Below are 15,230 nucleotides of genomic sequence, written 5' to 3'. Positions count from 1 at the left end.
TCTCCTATGAAAACAGAAACCAACGAAAATAGGAACTTGGAAACCTGTAAAGAGGAACCTTTGAGGATCACTTCAGGAACAGCAGTCTCTAGTGAAAATCAAGCCCTCGAGGTTCTGCAGTTGGATAATGATGCACAACCCTCTGAGCTGGTAGATACTAAGCCATACCAGTCTGATTTCACTAATGCAGTTGATACAGTGCAGGCTGAGGCCCCTGACCAGGCTGATGTAAACGCATGCCAACTAGATGTGGGGTCTTCACATCTAACAGAGGAACAGGCTGCTCCTACAGACAAAGCAGCCACTGACACCCTCCAGACTGGCTCTTCTGATGGGCTTGAACTGGAAATGGAAGCGCCGACTAATGGGGCAGACACAAACCTTTCCCAGTTGGACCAGACTGATACACTTAAATCAGAGCCTGCTGTTACAGGGGATCAGGCCAGTGCTGGTACTGATCAGGAGGACATGATCAGTAGTAGTGGTAAAGAACCCACAGCTCCAGCTGATGAGCACAGTGTTCATCTGCTCCAGCTGAATGAAGAGAAAACAAGTCAGGTAGAAAAGCAAACTGCTGAACAAGACACACATTTAGCAATTGATGAGGTGCCTGCAGAAGGGATTGCTTCCAAATGTGACTTGAAGAAACAGGGTAAACCTAATAACATTCCTCCAGATGCAAACAGTAGTAAAACGGTCTTTGAAATACCAAACATGCCCAGTTTGCCAAAATTCAGCTTCATGTCATCTGCTGATAGTGGAAAACCATTTGGGTCATTCTTCTCTCAGCAGCCACCTTCTCTTAATAAAGCAGGGGCAGATCAGGGTCTCATGTCCAGCTTTAAGAAGCTTTCTTCAACTCTGTTTGAAGGAGGTAGTGAAGAAAAGGTGAGTAAGTCAGAGAGTGCCCAAGGAGCAGTATTTGGGAAAAAGCTAGATTTCTCCTTTCCCTGGCAAAAAGACAACAGGGAGACCTCTGCCAAAAGGGAACCACATGTACCACCACAGGCTGTGTCAAAACCAGATGACAAGGTGTTAGGAACAGTCAGTTCAGATGAAAACTCAAAATCTGCAGTCTCAGATCAACTGACTGATGCAAATATAGAAGTAAACTTGTCTTCAAAGCAGCCTGACACTGTAGACAATGAACTTTCTGAAGAACCATCTGGTGCAAGCACTGTTGATGATACATCCAACAAAGAGCTGGGAGAGAAGCTTGATAAAGAGTCAGAAGATCAGCAGAATGTGATTTCAGGTGAACTGCAGAAAGAAGATCAGGCAGAAGAGCATGCACCAGATGAACCTGAACTGAAAGAAACTAAGCTTGATTCTGCTCCTAATGGAGCAATGCTTCATCCTAGCACACAGGCTGCAGATCTGAATAGCGTGGAACAACTGAATGAGAAAAGGCTAGTTACAAATGAGGCATAATAAATGGTTTCAAGTTTGTGACCATTTATAATGCAATATTGCAGCAGTAGATATTGGCCTTGGTGTCTGATGTTTGTAGCTCAGTCCCATCCCCTATTTGTTGTCAAGTGTTTGTAGTATTACTGATAGCTGTCACAGAGGCAAACTGCAGTCACTAGTTATCTACAGGCCCTTAGACCATTTTCTCACCTTTTCCCACTCTTTTTCCTGTAACTGTAATTGCATTTCCCATGTTCTTATACTGTGTCCCATGAATGAGAAGCTTTTACTGCAAATTTCATTAGTTTTTCAGAAGTTAGATTTTTTGTTTGTTAATTCTGCTGCATACAATTCACTTTCTTGTTTAGTGGTAATTATGTGGTATTTACTAAGAAAAAAGTAATGGTACAACATATTGGAAGGAATGAGCATTTTGTTCTCAAAATGCAAGGTAGAAGCTTCTAATTTTAAAGATAAATTTAACTTACTGTTGCTGTATTATAGGACTAATTAGGCTCATTTCACATTATTGAAGATTTGAAAACATTTTCTGAGATATCAGTGAAGGTATTCTAATGCTTGCTATTCCTGAAATCTGTGCAAAGGTTATTTTATGCAGTTAGGAAAGCCACTGAAGGAAGGTATCAGTATTTCCTGAGTCTGTATTCAGTCCTGTGCATATGTTAAGTTACAATTGCCCTCAAAAATAAAAATAGAGACTTGCTAAACTTATATCTCAGCATGATATTAAGTGAAACTTGTGCCTCTGATCATACAGTTGCAACACTGCACCCCCAAAACTTTCTATCTGGCTTCAAATTCTCCTAAGTTTGCAAATGAGAGAAACATTAGTGCTGCTTAATTCTCAGACTGAAAAGTTAACTGTGGCTAAGCTGTAGTTTTCCTGACTGCATGAGAAATTTCCATCCACTGGATTTTGTGTGAGGATTCTAGGAATTCAGTCCTGGAAGTGGTGTCTTGCATCACAGAAATTATGCCCCTGTGGTGCTGTTTTTATAAAGAAAATTCTTGAAAAAGCTCTATTGGAATGAGACATGTGGCTTCCCTTTGAACAATTGCTCTACTTTTGTAAAAGGTTTTAAGTTGATAGTCTTCACAACCTTAACCTTGACTGCAATATATTTTATCGTAAACATAATACATATAAAAATGAAGTTAACCTTAATTTAACTGTACTTCTTAACAATAGTCAGCTTAAATGGTCATGGTAAAGACCTTAGCTGCAGTGAAACTGCAGAAGACAGAACCACTTAGACTCTGAATTGCTATGTTTCCATTCTTATTCCTGTCTGGTTATTAGAATATCTTCACTGGCAGCTTCTAGCTGATGTAAGGTGAAGTAGTAGTCATTGGTGCAAGAAAGACCATTGGCATATATGGTCTATATACTGGTAGGCTGTGTATGACGTATTTTCACTGCCTACCAAAGTTTTGAGGTTCAGAAGTCTAGATCTAGTTTGGGGAGCATAATAGTTAAATGACTTCGTAACGTGTCTTTGCAGTAATACTTAGTGTCCCACTCTGATGTGCAAATTGCTTTGTGTTTCTCCAAGCCACTGTTTTTTCTGATGGACTTTCTTATTCTCTCATAGTCCTGTTGACAGTAGTAGATATGGCTCCTCTTGTAATGTCAGCCAGGGAAGCTCTCACCTAAGTGAGCTGGACCATTCCCATGAAAGTGCCCATGGCTCTGAGCAAGAAGATGATCACCAGGAAGGAGTGCCGAATCATTCCTACCACAGTTCGGGCAGCTACCAGAAGGATGGTCAGGCATGGCTCAGGGAGCAAGAGGAGCCTCATGGTGAAGGAGAGGAGGAGAAGGTCTGCGAGACAGAGGAGAAATGTGCAGACCATTCTGCAGCTAAGTTACCTCTGGAACTTGAGAAGCCCAAGGATGTTGATGCACGAGCCCAAGTGAGGTAGGTGAAACTCTGAGTTCTTTTCAACTAATTCAAAGAGGATTCCTCTCTTTCCTATTTCCTGGGGCAAATTAAATACATTGCTCTTGCAGCCTTCTCTAACAACTAATGATGTTGCTGATCTGTGAAATATCTTTATGTGCAGGACCAGTTATTTATGAGACATTGGCTAAGCTTAAATTATGTTTGCTATGTATGTAAAGCGGAATGCCTGCTAGTGCCTTGAAGCTCATTTGCTGTATTTTCTGTTTCTGGTTGGATGAATGTAGTCTGGACCAAAGATAGCTGCTTCCATTGCTCATGTGTGATCAAGCTTATGTGTAAGCAATGAAGAGCTACATGTAGTCATGGGTAGAGCTGCACTAGTTCCTTCCTTGTGTAGTAGGCTACCACAATTAGAGTTAGTGTTTATGTAGTTGTAGGTTGTAGAATTACAATATGAATAGACATGTTGCTCTGACTCACTGTGGCAGCTTTTCTTGTCCTTGCACTTGGGCTTTCCAAGCTGTCACCAGTATTGAAAACAGTCTTCAAAAGTATTTCAGCTAAGTTTGGGGGAGTAATGTGCTAGGTTTTGTACAGGTTTTACACGAATTTCAAATTTTACTACTTAATTTTGGGACTCACTTTTTTCTTGAGGTAATCAAGTCATTGCACCCCCTAGTGTGGATATGGTTATGCTTTCCTAAGTATGAGGGTTTGTGTTCATCTGGTACAATTAGATCCATGGAAGGATATCTGCCTGTCTGTACCCTTTCAAGGGTACAGCTGGTGTCACTGTGCTTATATGAGGGAATTAACCACAGCAGTTCATGTGTAGGCAACCCTTACACTAAAGATGAAAAAAGGAAAACAGGACTAGTAAAAGTGTTAAACTGTTTTTTAAACTCTGACTCACTTTCCTCTTCTACTTACAGAGCAGCAGGATTCTTGTCCCAGAATGGCTGGCCTATATTTATTCACAGGGAAGGTTATTCACACAGTCTATTTCAGCCTAATTTAGGCATCTAACTTAGATACTCCTGCATCACTGGCTCCCTTTCTCTCCACACTCTGGCAGTGCTTTACTATCTCCATGGAGTATGCATGGAACTGAGCTCTGAATGTTGATCCTTAGAGTTGCACCTGAGCTAGACATGTAGCATGGATGCATGTTGCTCTCAGCTATGTTTTTTTTGTACTGTTAGCAGTGAGGGGTGCTTTGCAGACAGGGAAAGATGTTTGTTACGGTGATTTACACCTCAGCAACATACAAAAAAAGGAGTGCAACCAAAGGCCCAATGTATCATGAGGTTAGGGAGTGTAAAATGTGCTGTGGGGCACTGAGATGGAGCATTGCTGCCAGATGCACATGCCCTCTTGAAAAGCTGTAGGAAAGGATGGAGTGGGAAAGGTGCAATGAATGGGGAAAAACACAGCTGAGCCCTGTTGCCAGTGTTTCCACTGAAGAGGGGCTGCAAATTTGTAACCATAGGGGTGAGTAGAAAGAGGCAGTGGTTAGAAGGGACCTGCAACAGGCAAGAGGATGGAAGATCTTCCATCTGCCTCTTTGTGTGTGCAGTTAGGATACCAATGTATTGAACTGGCTTGATCAGGTATCTTGGACTGCTTTCCTGATGTTCTGACCAACTCTTACTCCTGGGGCTGGATTGTATCCTAGTTTATATCTTTCAGCTCATCAGTTTCCAAGATGGTTCCAGTGTATAAGGAAACCTTTGCGTTAGTCTCTCACTTCCCAGAGCATGTGCAGGCCTGTGTTGACTGGAGCCTGTTGGTTACTTCAGCTTCCAGAGCTGAAGCTGTGATTGCACTGTGTAACATTGAATCTTTAATGCTACAGATGAGTGTTTTTCATACAGTGTTTTTATGTTTCTTGCCTTTAAGCTACCATGGTGACAATGAGCCACCACCATTTCCTCCAGCAAGAGCCCGTTGGATTAGAGCCATTAGCAAAGTTCGACTGCAGCTTCAAGAGGTAGGATGGAGCATTGCTTCGCTGCTTCTCTATGCTACCAGGGTTTTAGATCTGTGGCTGAAGGTTTCATCTCTTCTTCCTTGCAAGACACCTCTTACAATTTTAATGTTCTGCAGACAAAAAAATTAATCAAATGTATTGTATAGGACTGCAGCATGTTGTGATGGTCTTAGAGCTATCTAATTCTACCAAACATTTTGAACATCATTGTGTTGAGATGAATATCAGAAAAGATGCAGAAGCAGACAAATTAGCTCTGAATTTGTAACTTAGTAAGAATAATGTTTGAGACTAAATGGTTTGTGTTAACCTGTTCAAAATGAAGACTTTTTCTCAAGGCAACTTGAGGATAGCTTGTTAGCTTAGTAGGAGTTATCTGTATTATTTGTCGTGTGAAAATGTTCCTTGGGAAACTTTACATCAAATATTTTTATATATCCTAAATGAAAGTGGGTGTATAATAAATCTTGGTATTTCCATCTCATGAAAGTAAGATTTAAAAATAAATAATGTGATTTGGGAAGTCAAAAGGAAAAGGTTGTGACATTTTCTTCAACAGTATAAACACTCTTGTTTTAGAAAACAGCGATTAAGACCCAAAAAGTTGTTGTTGTTGTTTTAAAAAAAAAGTATTATGCTTTCATCCATCTGTATGCCCACAGAAAGATAACATATGGTGTTCATATTTTATAGATGATAAACTATTGCCTACTACTCAAAGTGCAGAGTTAATATATTTCATTTAGAAATACTATTTACATCTAGAGCTCTCTTGGTTTGTTTTTATAAAAGATTATTTTACAGTATCTATCAGTAGCAGGATTTTTCTTTCTTTTCTGGATTTGTTGCAAATTTTTAGGAAAACAATTTTTATTTTTTTTTTTTAATCTGGGGAGGCATCTGACGTGCCATAGCAGAAGTAGTTTTTCCCTTGGCTTATCCGGGTTGTAAATCCTTTCCTGTCTAACAATGACTGTGTTACTTCACTTCTGAGCAGAAGTGATTTGGGTCAAAACTGTCAGTGTGACATGGAAAGTGAAGTTTAAGAACACTGTTAGTAGCTAAGAAGAAAAGGAACTTCTGTTGTGGTTTTGTAGAGCATGCAAATGAAACAGCTTAGTTCTGTGCCTTATGGAAAACAAGTGAACAAACATGCTAGAAAGGACAGGACATTCAGTGATGCCTCTCCTTGGATAGCTCTCTCTTTTTTTCTGAGAAAGTACAAGATCCATGAGGTGGTTCAGCATCAGTCTTTGTGTTTCTGCTGAATTGGCAGGAAGACATGCTTTGAGATGACTGTTAAAGAAACACTAGTTTAGTTATGACAGCAAAATGTCATGATTTGCTTTGCCTTGACTACTCCTAACAACTATTGATCCAAAATTCCCTTAAAACAAAAAACATAAGAGATGGAGCTTTCCAGCAGCCTGCTCCAGGGCTTAGCTGTTTTACTGTCCAAAGGCTTTTCCTGACCTCTGCTCTAGATCACTCTTGTGCTGTATAAATCAATTTCTCATTATTAGGACAAGTAGTAAGGGAGCAGAACTGATTCCCTTCCTCTCTAGAATAGTGAAGGTGTGCTGCAAAGAGAGGATGAAGCCCCACTCACTCTTCTCGTGTTCACTAAATGACCCCTTTTCTTTTAGGCACTCTTTAATCAGCCTGTCTTTTTTTTTTCTTCTTTTTTTTCCCTCTCCTTTCTTTGTTTCTTCTGAAATGCAGTGTCCAAAGCTGAATGTAGAAACCCCACTCGTGCACTACAGAGCAATGAAAAGTTTGTTCTCCAGGCTGTGATCCTGATGTCCCAAGATATCAGATATTCTGCTGTGATGGTGCCATTTTATTGCAGACTCACACTGATGCATAGTTAGCCTCTTATCCTTTCCAGAGCTGAGGTTCCTTCTGAAGAAGGGCTTTGTCAGTTGTTACCTAGCCTATATTTGTGTTGGATTACAGCTGAATATGGCTTTGCATTTATTCTTACAGATTTTTTTTTCACTGCTTAAGCACATTGCTGTCTGTCTCTTCCTAATCTGTTATGCCTACAAATCCTTCAAGTTGTATGTGAAAAAGTTGTGCAGTACCCAAGCTGCCAGGCTGTGTGCTACCAGAGCTGCCTGAGGGACCCTGCTTGATACATTCTTTGAGTTTGGGTACCCTGAGTATAATTTTTTCCAGTGTGTTTGCATCTATTTTAGCAGTTTCATCCAGACCTCAGGATATGAAACTTCTACTGTTCTTCTCCTACCCCTAATACTAATTTACCTTGTCATAGAAGGAAGTTAAATGCATTTGACACAGTTCTGCTCTTGATGAAACCATGCTTGCTGTTATTTCTCTCCTTTTTATGTTCTAGAAGATTTGCAAATAATTTGATATTTGTTCCAGTCTTCAATTCCTAGGAGCAGGGGGGAAAGTCAAGTTAGAGCTTTCCCAATTATCCAAGTCCTCCTCTTCCTATTCTTTAAGCAAAAATGCTTGCTTTGCCCTTTTCAAATCTTCAAGTGCACTGCCTGTTTTTCAAGGTCTTAGTGCTTTGTGATTGTCAGCGTTGCAACCTAGTACCTCAGGATGAAGGGCCAGCTGACTTAGAAATAACCATCTTATCTGTTTGCTTTTAAATTTGTTTTCCTTTACCACAGCCTGGTTTTTACAACTTGCTGAACTGTTTTTTTCCTTTTTGAAAAAAACAACATTAATTCTGTCAGCTGCCTGACTGCAGTTGTCTCTGTTAGTGAGGACTTGAAGCAATTAAGGCAGCAAATGTTCCAGCCTTCTTAATGCCACCTGATGATTGATAGCTTTGTCCTCCTATGAGTAGCAGCCATGTTTTGTTTTGTTTTTTTTTCATATTGTGTGTTTGCTGCTAGGTGTTTAATGTTGTGCTTCGGCCTTTTGATTTCTTCCCTGTGCAATGATGCTTGTCCTAAGAATCTCAAGAAGAGGGTTCAAGTCCTCTGAAGAGGGAGGCAGGTCTCTCATTGTATGTCCTTTCCTTCCTCTTCACTGGGATAGCTTGTGATTTTTGTCATTAGCGCTGTTTCATTAACTGTTAACAGCTTCCTGAACCCCTTGGTCCTTTAAGCCTGTTTCTCATCAGCTCTAGCTACTGATTTCATGAGGTTTTATTTGTGTTCTTGAATTACATAGTGTTTTTCTAGCTTGTCTAACTCCTTTCCTTCTAAAATATCAGGAAGACTGTCACAGTTTTCACAGATGCATTTGCATCCTCATTGCTCTCTGTACGTTTTTTCAAATCTAGAAGGGCATCTCTGCTAGTTGTTTTCTGCACCTTGTGCATCATCAACTCATTCCTCGATCTTGTTTGAAAGTCAGTGTTATGAATACAGACTATCCAGATAAGTATCAGGATTTTAAAGGTCCCTGTGATGATAGTCTAACCAGGTGATTGTTTTGGTAGTTAGAAAAGGTCATGTCTCATTTTTCTGATCACCCTATTAACATCTTCCCATCTTCTGTCATTACCTACAAGCTTTCAAGAGGACTACCCTTCTCTTTTGTTCCGGCACTCAGAGCACCTGCTAATGTCCTTAATGTTCAAAGCAATGCCTCTAGCTCTTCTCCATGTTCCCCTTCCTCAATGTGCAATATCATTTCATTAAGACACATGGAGCTCCAGCTCACAGATCTGAACTGCTGGATTCCTCTCACATAGACTACTGAAATGGTTCTTATGACTCTTAATTGTTAATGATCTGGCTGAAATTTTAAAGAAAGAAAAGGGGGGGAAGACACCCAAGAAGTTTCCATATGTGATGCGATTATAAATCCCCTGAGAAATTCAGCCTCCTACCTGGGAAGAGATTAATATTCATGTGAATAATATACATGCATCCTGCAGTACCATGAGTCAGAAAAATGTAGTATTTTAATTAAGACTTGACAGTTATAAAATGGCACAGAAATTTATAACTGTGCATGTTAAAAAAGCTTTGTGGTAGCATGCACGTTTTTTTCTTCACTTCTGCTGTTTTCCTTGTTCTCTTTCTGTGTTTGTGAAGAGGCAACTTAATTATGCCAGAATCAAACTAGGGTTTTCAGCCCTGAGAGGAATGACTCAATAATTCTCACCTTCACACTTAGAACTTTGTCTACAAAGAGGGATTAATTGATAGCTTGTCTGCTGCAGTCGCTCTGTAGGAGCTTCTTTTCCAGAAGAACAAGCGCATAGCTATTCCATCTTCAACTTGCAGTCCTCTTTAAGTGAAATAGCCTTCAGCTAGGGACATGGGTCTGTGACTTTTAAAATTACACAAATTGTAATCTGAGTTTTGTATAACATAGAAGAATTGGCAGACTGGAGAAGAGCAAAATTCAGTCAAATCATCAAATTGCCTCTCTTAGCAGTTCTTTCAAGTATATTTAAGTATTAGAAGAGGGCGTGGGGTCTGGGATTGCATCTGCTTATACTGAATTTGTTTACAGGGGAAAAGAGTCTTATGCATCATTTTCCTCTTTTGTGTCAGGAGATTAAATACATCATAGAGTGGTTTGGGTTGGAAGGAACCTTAAAGATCATCTAGTTCCAAGCCCACTGCCATGGGCAGGGACACCTTCCGCTAGACCAGGTTGCTCAAAGCCCCATCCAACCTGGCCTTGAACACTGCCAGGGATGGCTCATCCACAGCTTCTCTGGGCAACCTGTTCCAGTGCCTCACCACCCTGACAGTAAAGAATTTCTTCTAATCTAAATCTACCCGCTTTGAGTCTAAAGCCATAACCCCTTGTCCTATCACTTCATGCCCTTCTAAAGAGTCCCTCTCTGGCTTTCTTGTAGGCCCCGTTTAAGTACTGAAAGGCTGCAATAAGGTCTCCCCGGAGCCTTCTCTTCTCCAGGCTGAACAACCCCAACTGTCTCAGCCTTTCCATATAGGAGTGGTGTTCCAACCCTCTGATGATTTTTGTGGCCCTCCTCTGGACCCACCCCAACAGATCCATGTCTTTCCTGTGCTGAGGACTCCAGAGCTGGATGGACCTCCATGGGGTCCCACCAGAGCAGAGTAGAGGGACAGGATCATGCATATTGCCAGGTCGTATTGAGCTTCTCGTCAACGAACACCCCCAAGTCCTCCTCCTCAGGGCTGCTCTCAATCCATTCTCTGCCCAGTCTGTATTTGTGCTTGGGGTCGCCCTGACCCATGTGCAGGACCTTGCACTTGGCTTTGTTGAACTTCCTGAGGTTTGCACAGGCCCACCTCTCAAGCCTGTCAAGGTCCCTCTGGATGGCAGCCATTCCCTCCAGCATGTTGACCGCACCACACAGCTTGGTGTCATTGGCAAACTTGCTGAGGGTGCACTCAATCCCACTGTCCATGTCGCTGACAAAGATGTTAAACAGTCCTGGTCCCAATACCGATCCCTGAGAAATGCCACTCGTCACTGCTCTCCACTTGGACATCAAGCTCTTGACTGCAACTCTTTGAGTGTTTTGAGTAAATTTAATTGGTTTTGGTTTGAAAACCAAAGTCATGGGAGCAGTGTTTCCTCTTTGGTTTTTCTTCTTCTAGATGCCATTTTATACCAATTATTTTGATTTTAATCTTTGTCTTTCCCTGTTAAATGTCAATAGTCTTTTTTTTTTTGACTACTATGTAACTAGATCATATATTGAGATGGCAGATGTAGTTCATGACATTGTTTTTCTGGAATATGGTAAGCACCTGCAGCAGGGGGGACTAAATGACTATTCTCTTCTAGTCTTACAGGTACCCAGTCATATCCTCAGTCTTATTTTACCATGCCGCATAGCTTCACAGTCAGTACTTTTGATGAAGCACCTGCAAATATTTAAGAACCATCAGGGCCTTGCTTTTAAAAGCCCTGGTCTGGGGAGGGTGTGGTATTGGTGATTTTGGAGTGTGAAGCCCTATTTTTACTTTGAGAAAGCAAGCTGTTAGTGCAAACTACCACTATTCCTTTCTTATATAGCTGTGGGGTACCCTGAAGAGTCCTTTCTGGACTTCCATTGTTAGTGAGGAGACGAGCCACGCACTGACTGGTGCCAGTTTTGGTTGCTAGTTTGATTTTAAGGTATCTGCCTACCCCCAGTCCCTACATGTGAATCCAGGCCCACTGATCATTAAAACCATGTATTGTATACCAGCCCAGATGGCTAGTGGAGGACATGCCTGCTTTGAGCCAGTCACCAAAAGATTAGAAACTGTCCCTTTCCACCTCTCATGAACTGTGCAGTCAATGCAATAGTTTACTTTTGGTACGTTATTTCCTTTAAGCTTTGTTGCCTAGGTGTCTTTTTATCAGTCCCGTGAAGATGAGTAAGCTCTGCATTTTCAAAGCCTCCCACACAGTGGCAAAGAAGCAAACTGAAGCACTGTGACTCTAACAGAGTTACTAGAAACTTCTCTTCATACAGAAAAACTACATCTCCAGTTAAATGTCTTCCTTCTTTTCTACCAGTTGTATTTATGAAGGTTATCTTTAACTTCCACCAAAATACCAGCACTGCTGATCAAATGTCCCAGGAATCAGGGTTGGTGGGGAGCTGCACAACACCCTTGTGCTCATGAAATTGCTGTTTCTACACCAGAAAGGAGATCAGATCTGTGTAGGTAAGGCACGATCTGAGGGTCACTGCCGGCTGTAGCGCAGACTGTCTTGTTGTCAAGTGGCTGTGCTCGCAATGGCATGCAAATGCTTTCTGCATACCTTATCTATAAAATGCATATGTGGCTTTCAGATCCCTTAGATATTGCACAACAGTAATTATTTAGAAAGCATTTAAATACAAAAGTAGTGGAGGTGTTCTGCTATCTCCCCATGCTGTAATCTTACTTCCCTGTGTTGCATCTGAGTTTGCAGACTGGCAAGTCTTGTGGGACTCCCCAAAGCCCATCATGGCTTTCCCAAGGTAGCTTGTAGTGCAGGGTGATTCCTCGGTGCTTGAACAGCCTGTGTCTGTTGTCTCTTCCTGTTGCCTTTTTGCGAGGGAAGGTTCAGCTGACATGCTATACTCAGAGGAGGAAAAGCTTCTTTCATCTCCGAGTGTCTTAAATAAGATACCTGCATATTCGCATCTGTTTGGAATAAAATACATGTTTGTTTATCCTTATTGAGATTCTCTGAGATCTAGTATTAATTTTTTCACCTGCTTTACAATGAAAGTTAACAGTTATGTTACAGCAAAGAGATAAGTAATTGTCTGTACACACAAGAAAACAGTGTTGTGCTTTCATTAGCTGCTGTTGTGGTTTTTGAGTAGCTTTTTGATAACCTTATCTTCAGTGGGAAAAATCAGCAGGCTTGCCCTTTTTAGAGTAGTTAATGCTAAAATTAAGAGACATGCTCTTTTGTGGAGCAAAATGCTGGTCAGAAATGCTTTTCATACTGACCACGGCAGCTAGGAGCCTATTAATTGCTAAGAGGATTTTTTGCAAGCTTCCCTGAACCTATCAATGTATTCATACTCAACTTCTATTCACCTTTGCTAAAATAACAGTTCTGGTGTTGATGGTCTGTATTCCCTGGCACACAGGACATCTGTCCCCTTCAGTGACAACGGAGTTCCTCCATACCTTTCTATTGCTGGTTAGAAAAAAACCGACAAACTTGGGGAGTTTTCTTAGTCATAACAGGAGTTTGCAGAGTGGAGAGCTAACTTTCCTATAATGCTGTTTTACTATTTCACTGAAAGCCTCCTGTGGGCTTGCAAGACCAGGGGTAGCCTCCATGAGAAGGCAAAAAATCCTGACATGTTATTTCTTTTCCTGATCTATAGTAGTATTCAGGACTATAGCTCTGCTTCTCTAGTTTTTTATTGTAAATTCTACACATCTGTAAGTCAAGATTCTTATGAAGCCTTTGAATGGGACTGCAAGTGTAATTTACTTTTCTTCCAAGGTTTATTCCATTGATTTCCTTAAAAAGAAAGGGAAGGTGTTTGTGCAACATCTGGGCTATAGTTTATAAACACAGGATGTTCCACTATTGGGTGCTTCTCTTACTTTGTGTCAGCACTGCACATTAAGTTCAAGTAATCCAGTTTGGCTGAACTGTATGCTTCTATTCTTTGACTTGTAAAGTCATATGACAGTACTGGAACGCATGTGAATAGACTGCTGTTACATCTCTTTTTTTTTTTTACGTGAAACACTTCATGTGTGAACATTTCACTTCTGGAGTGAAGCTGGTTGGAAAGTGGCTGCTGCTTTTGCAAAGTATGGGGTTTTTTGGGGATGGGTGGGTGGTTAAACTTTCTGGTTCTGACTTTCTGAGATTGACTGAGATGCCAGATGGAAAAGCCCTCTGTGGAAGAGCCAACAGTTTAAGATAGAATACATGTAGAATAAGGGGGCAATAGGACCCTAGTTCTTGATCTAAACTGGGCAATACTGAGCTCTTAACCTAGGTTTTCCATGGTTTAGAAAAGTGCATTGATTGCTAGGCTGTAACACTCTTCTAGGGAATGACTCTTCCCTGCGCTCTCTCCCCTGTTTGGACATCTTAGACCAGAGAAATATTCCTGTTCAAATTCATTTTGGTCCTGTAAAGCAGATTTTTGATTCTGACAAGTTGGTGTTTTCTGAAGGAAAAGGTGTCTTAGTCACCTTCACTCCTTTCTGTGGAAGTTGTGCCTCTGTTGATCATGATCAGAGAGCAAGATGTTGGTGGCAGCAGTGGGCTGGCGATGTGGATGGATTACCTATGTCTTGTACAGCTCCTAGGTTCCTAATTAGACTACATACCCAGAATTGCTGCCTTTTTGTCTCTGGCATTGTTTCACTTAGGCAATCTGGTCACAGCAATTTCTGTGTTTATCTTCAGAAGTGACTTGCCTGTTGCAGGCTGAAGGAACTATCCATGTGCACAGAGTGCCTCTGAACCAAGATGAACTACAGTAAGCTCTTTTCTGCTGTCTGGTGCTGCCCAGCTTGCATTTGCATTTGTACCAACACTTTTCCAAATACTTGGTCAAGCAAGTACTTGTCTTTTTGCAGGACCTGCTGCAGCAGTTGTCTGAAGCTTTCAGGAAAAATGGAACTCAGATCTGTTTGGACAGTGGACAAAGTCCTCTACATAGTATATACCAAAGGCTGTAGAAGAATACTAAAAATGTTGGAGCTGAGGCAATGGTTGCCACCTTATGCAAAATGCCCTTCTTTGCACCTTGTTTTGGGGATGTAATGGCAGAAAGAATTACAGCACTGTTGATAGAGGCTTGTATCTGATGTGGAGTGGGGCACAGAAGCCTGTAGTGTCCTGACCACCTGGACATGGCACTTGCACATGGTGCTAATCAGTAGAAATCAAGAGAGCTTCAGCTAGCATTGGAGTAAGTCAGTTCCTCCTGTTCAGAATAGGGGTGCAATGGGAGACGTGGGTGGGGGGACTCCTACCTGCCACATATGCAGCCCTCAAAAATAGTTAAAAATAGCATTGGCTGTTGGGAGAGCCAGACTTCACACTCTTATTTTTAAGGTTCTGTGTGGGAAGAGGGGATATTTCCCAGTGTTGTGTATTACTGAAGCAATCTGTACAAGAAATGCTGCACCGGAGAGATAGCAGTGAGCTTTGGCTTACAAAGCACAAGACTTGGGGAAAAGATGAGCTAACCAGCACTGTCTGAGGGCATCATAAATGAAGCATTAACTATTCATGCACTGTTAGCAAATGCTTTGAGTAACATCATAACTTCATAGGAAGAGGCTGTAAGGCAGAAAAAGGGGTTTGGTGCGTGACAATTTTGTCTTTTAGTGTAGTTTTTCTTTCACTTGTTTCTTGTTTTCCAAGCTGTATGGTTACACAACTTGTTTAGATGTAGGGCAGAGTTGCCTTGCATGCTTCTGAGCTAATATTTGGAGTGCTGTAAGGGTTGTTCTAACTGGAATCTTCTAGTACTGTGCATCTGGATTTAAGTAAGATGACTC

The 15,230-nt window shown here is 41.3% G+C and overlaps 1 protein-coding gene across 1 annotated transcript in view; it reads left to right on the top strand.

Annotated features, from left to right (window-relative positions):
* Window positions 1-3,027: 3,027 nt before the first annotated feature.
* The window catches only part of UNC13B (unc-13 homolog B), a 137,877-nt gene continuing 125,674 nt past the window's right edge, over window positions 3,028-15,230 (top strand). Inside the window, exons 1-2 of the mRNA XM_049795323.1 lie at window positions 3,028-3,350; window positions 5,235-5,325. The gene's annotated coding sequence lies outside the window, so the exon portion shown is untranslated. The remainder of the gene's footprint in view (window positions 3,351-5,234; window positions 5,326-15,230) is intronic.

Source organism: Accipiter gentilis, chromosome Z, assembly GCF_929443795.1.
Source record: "Accipiter gentilis chromosome Z, bAccGen1.1, whole genome shotgun sequence".
NCBI classification, from domain to species: domain Eukaryota; kingdom Metazoa; phylum Chordata; class Aves; order Accipitriformes; family Accipitridae; genus Astur; species Astur gentilis.
The sequence above is the reverse complement of the archived record's forward strand: the minus strand, read 5'-3'. Positions and strand labels throughout refer to the sequence as shown.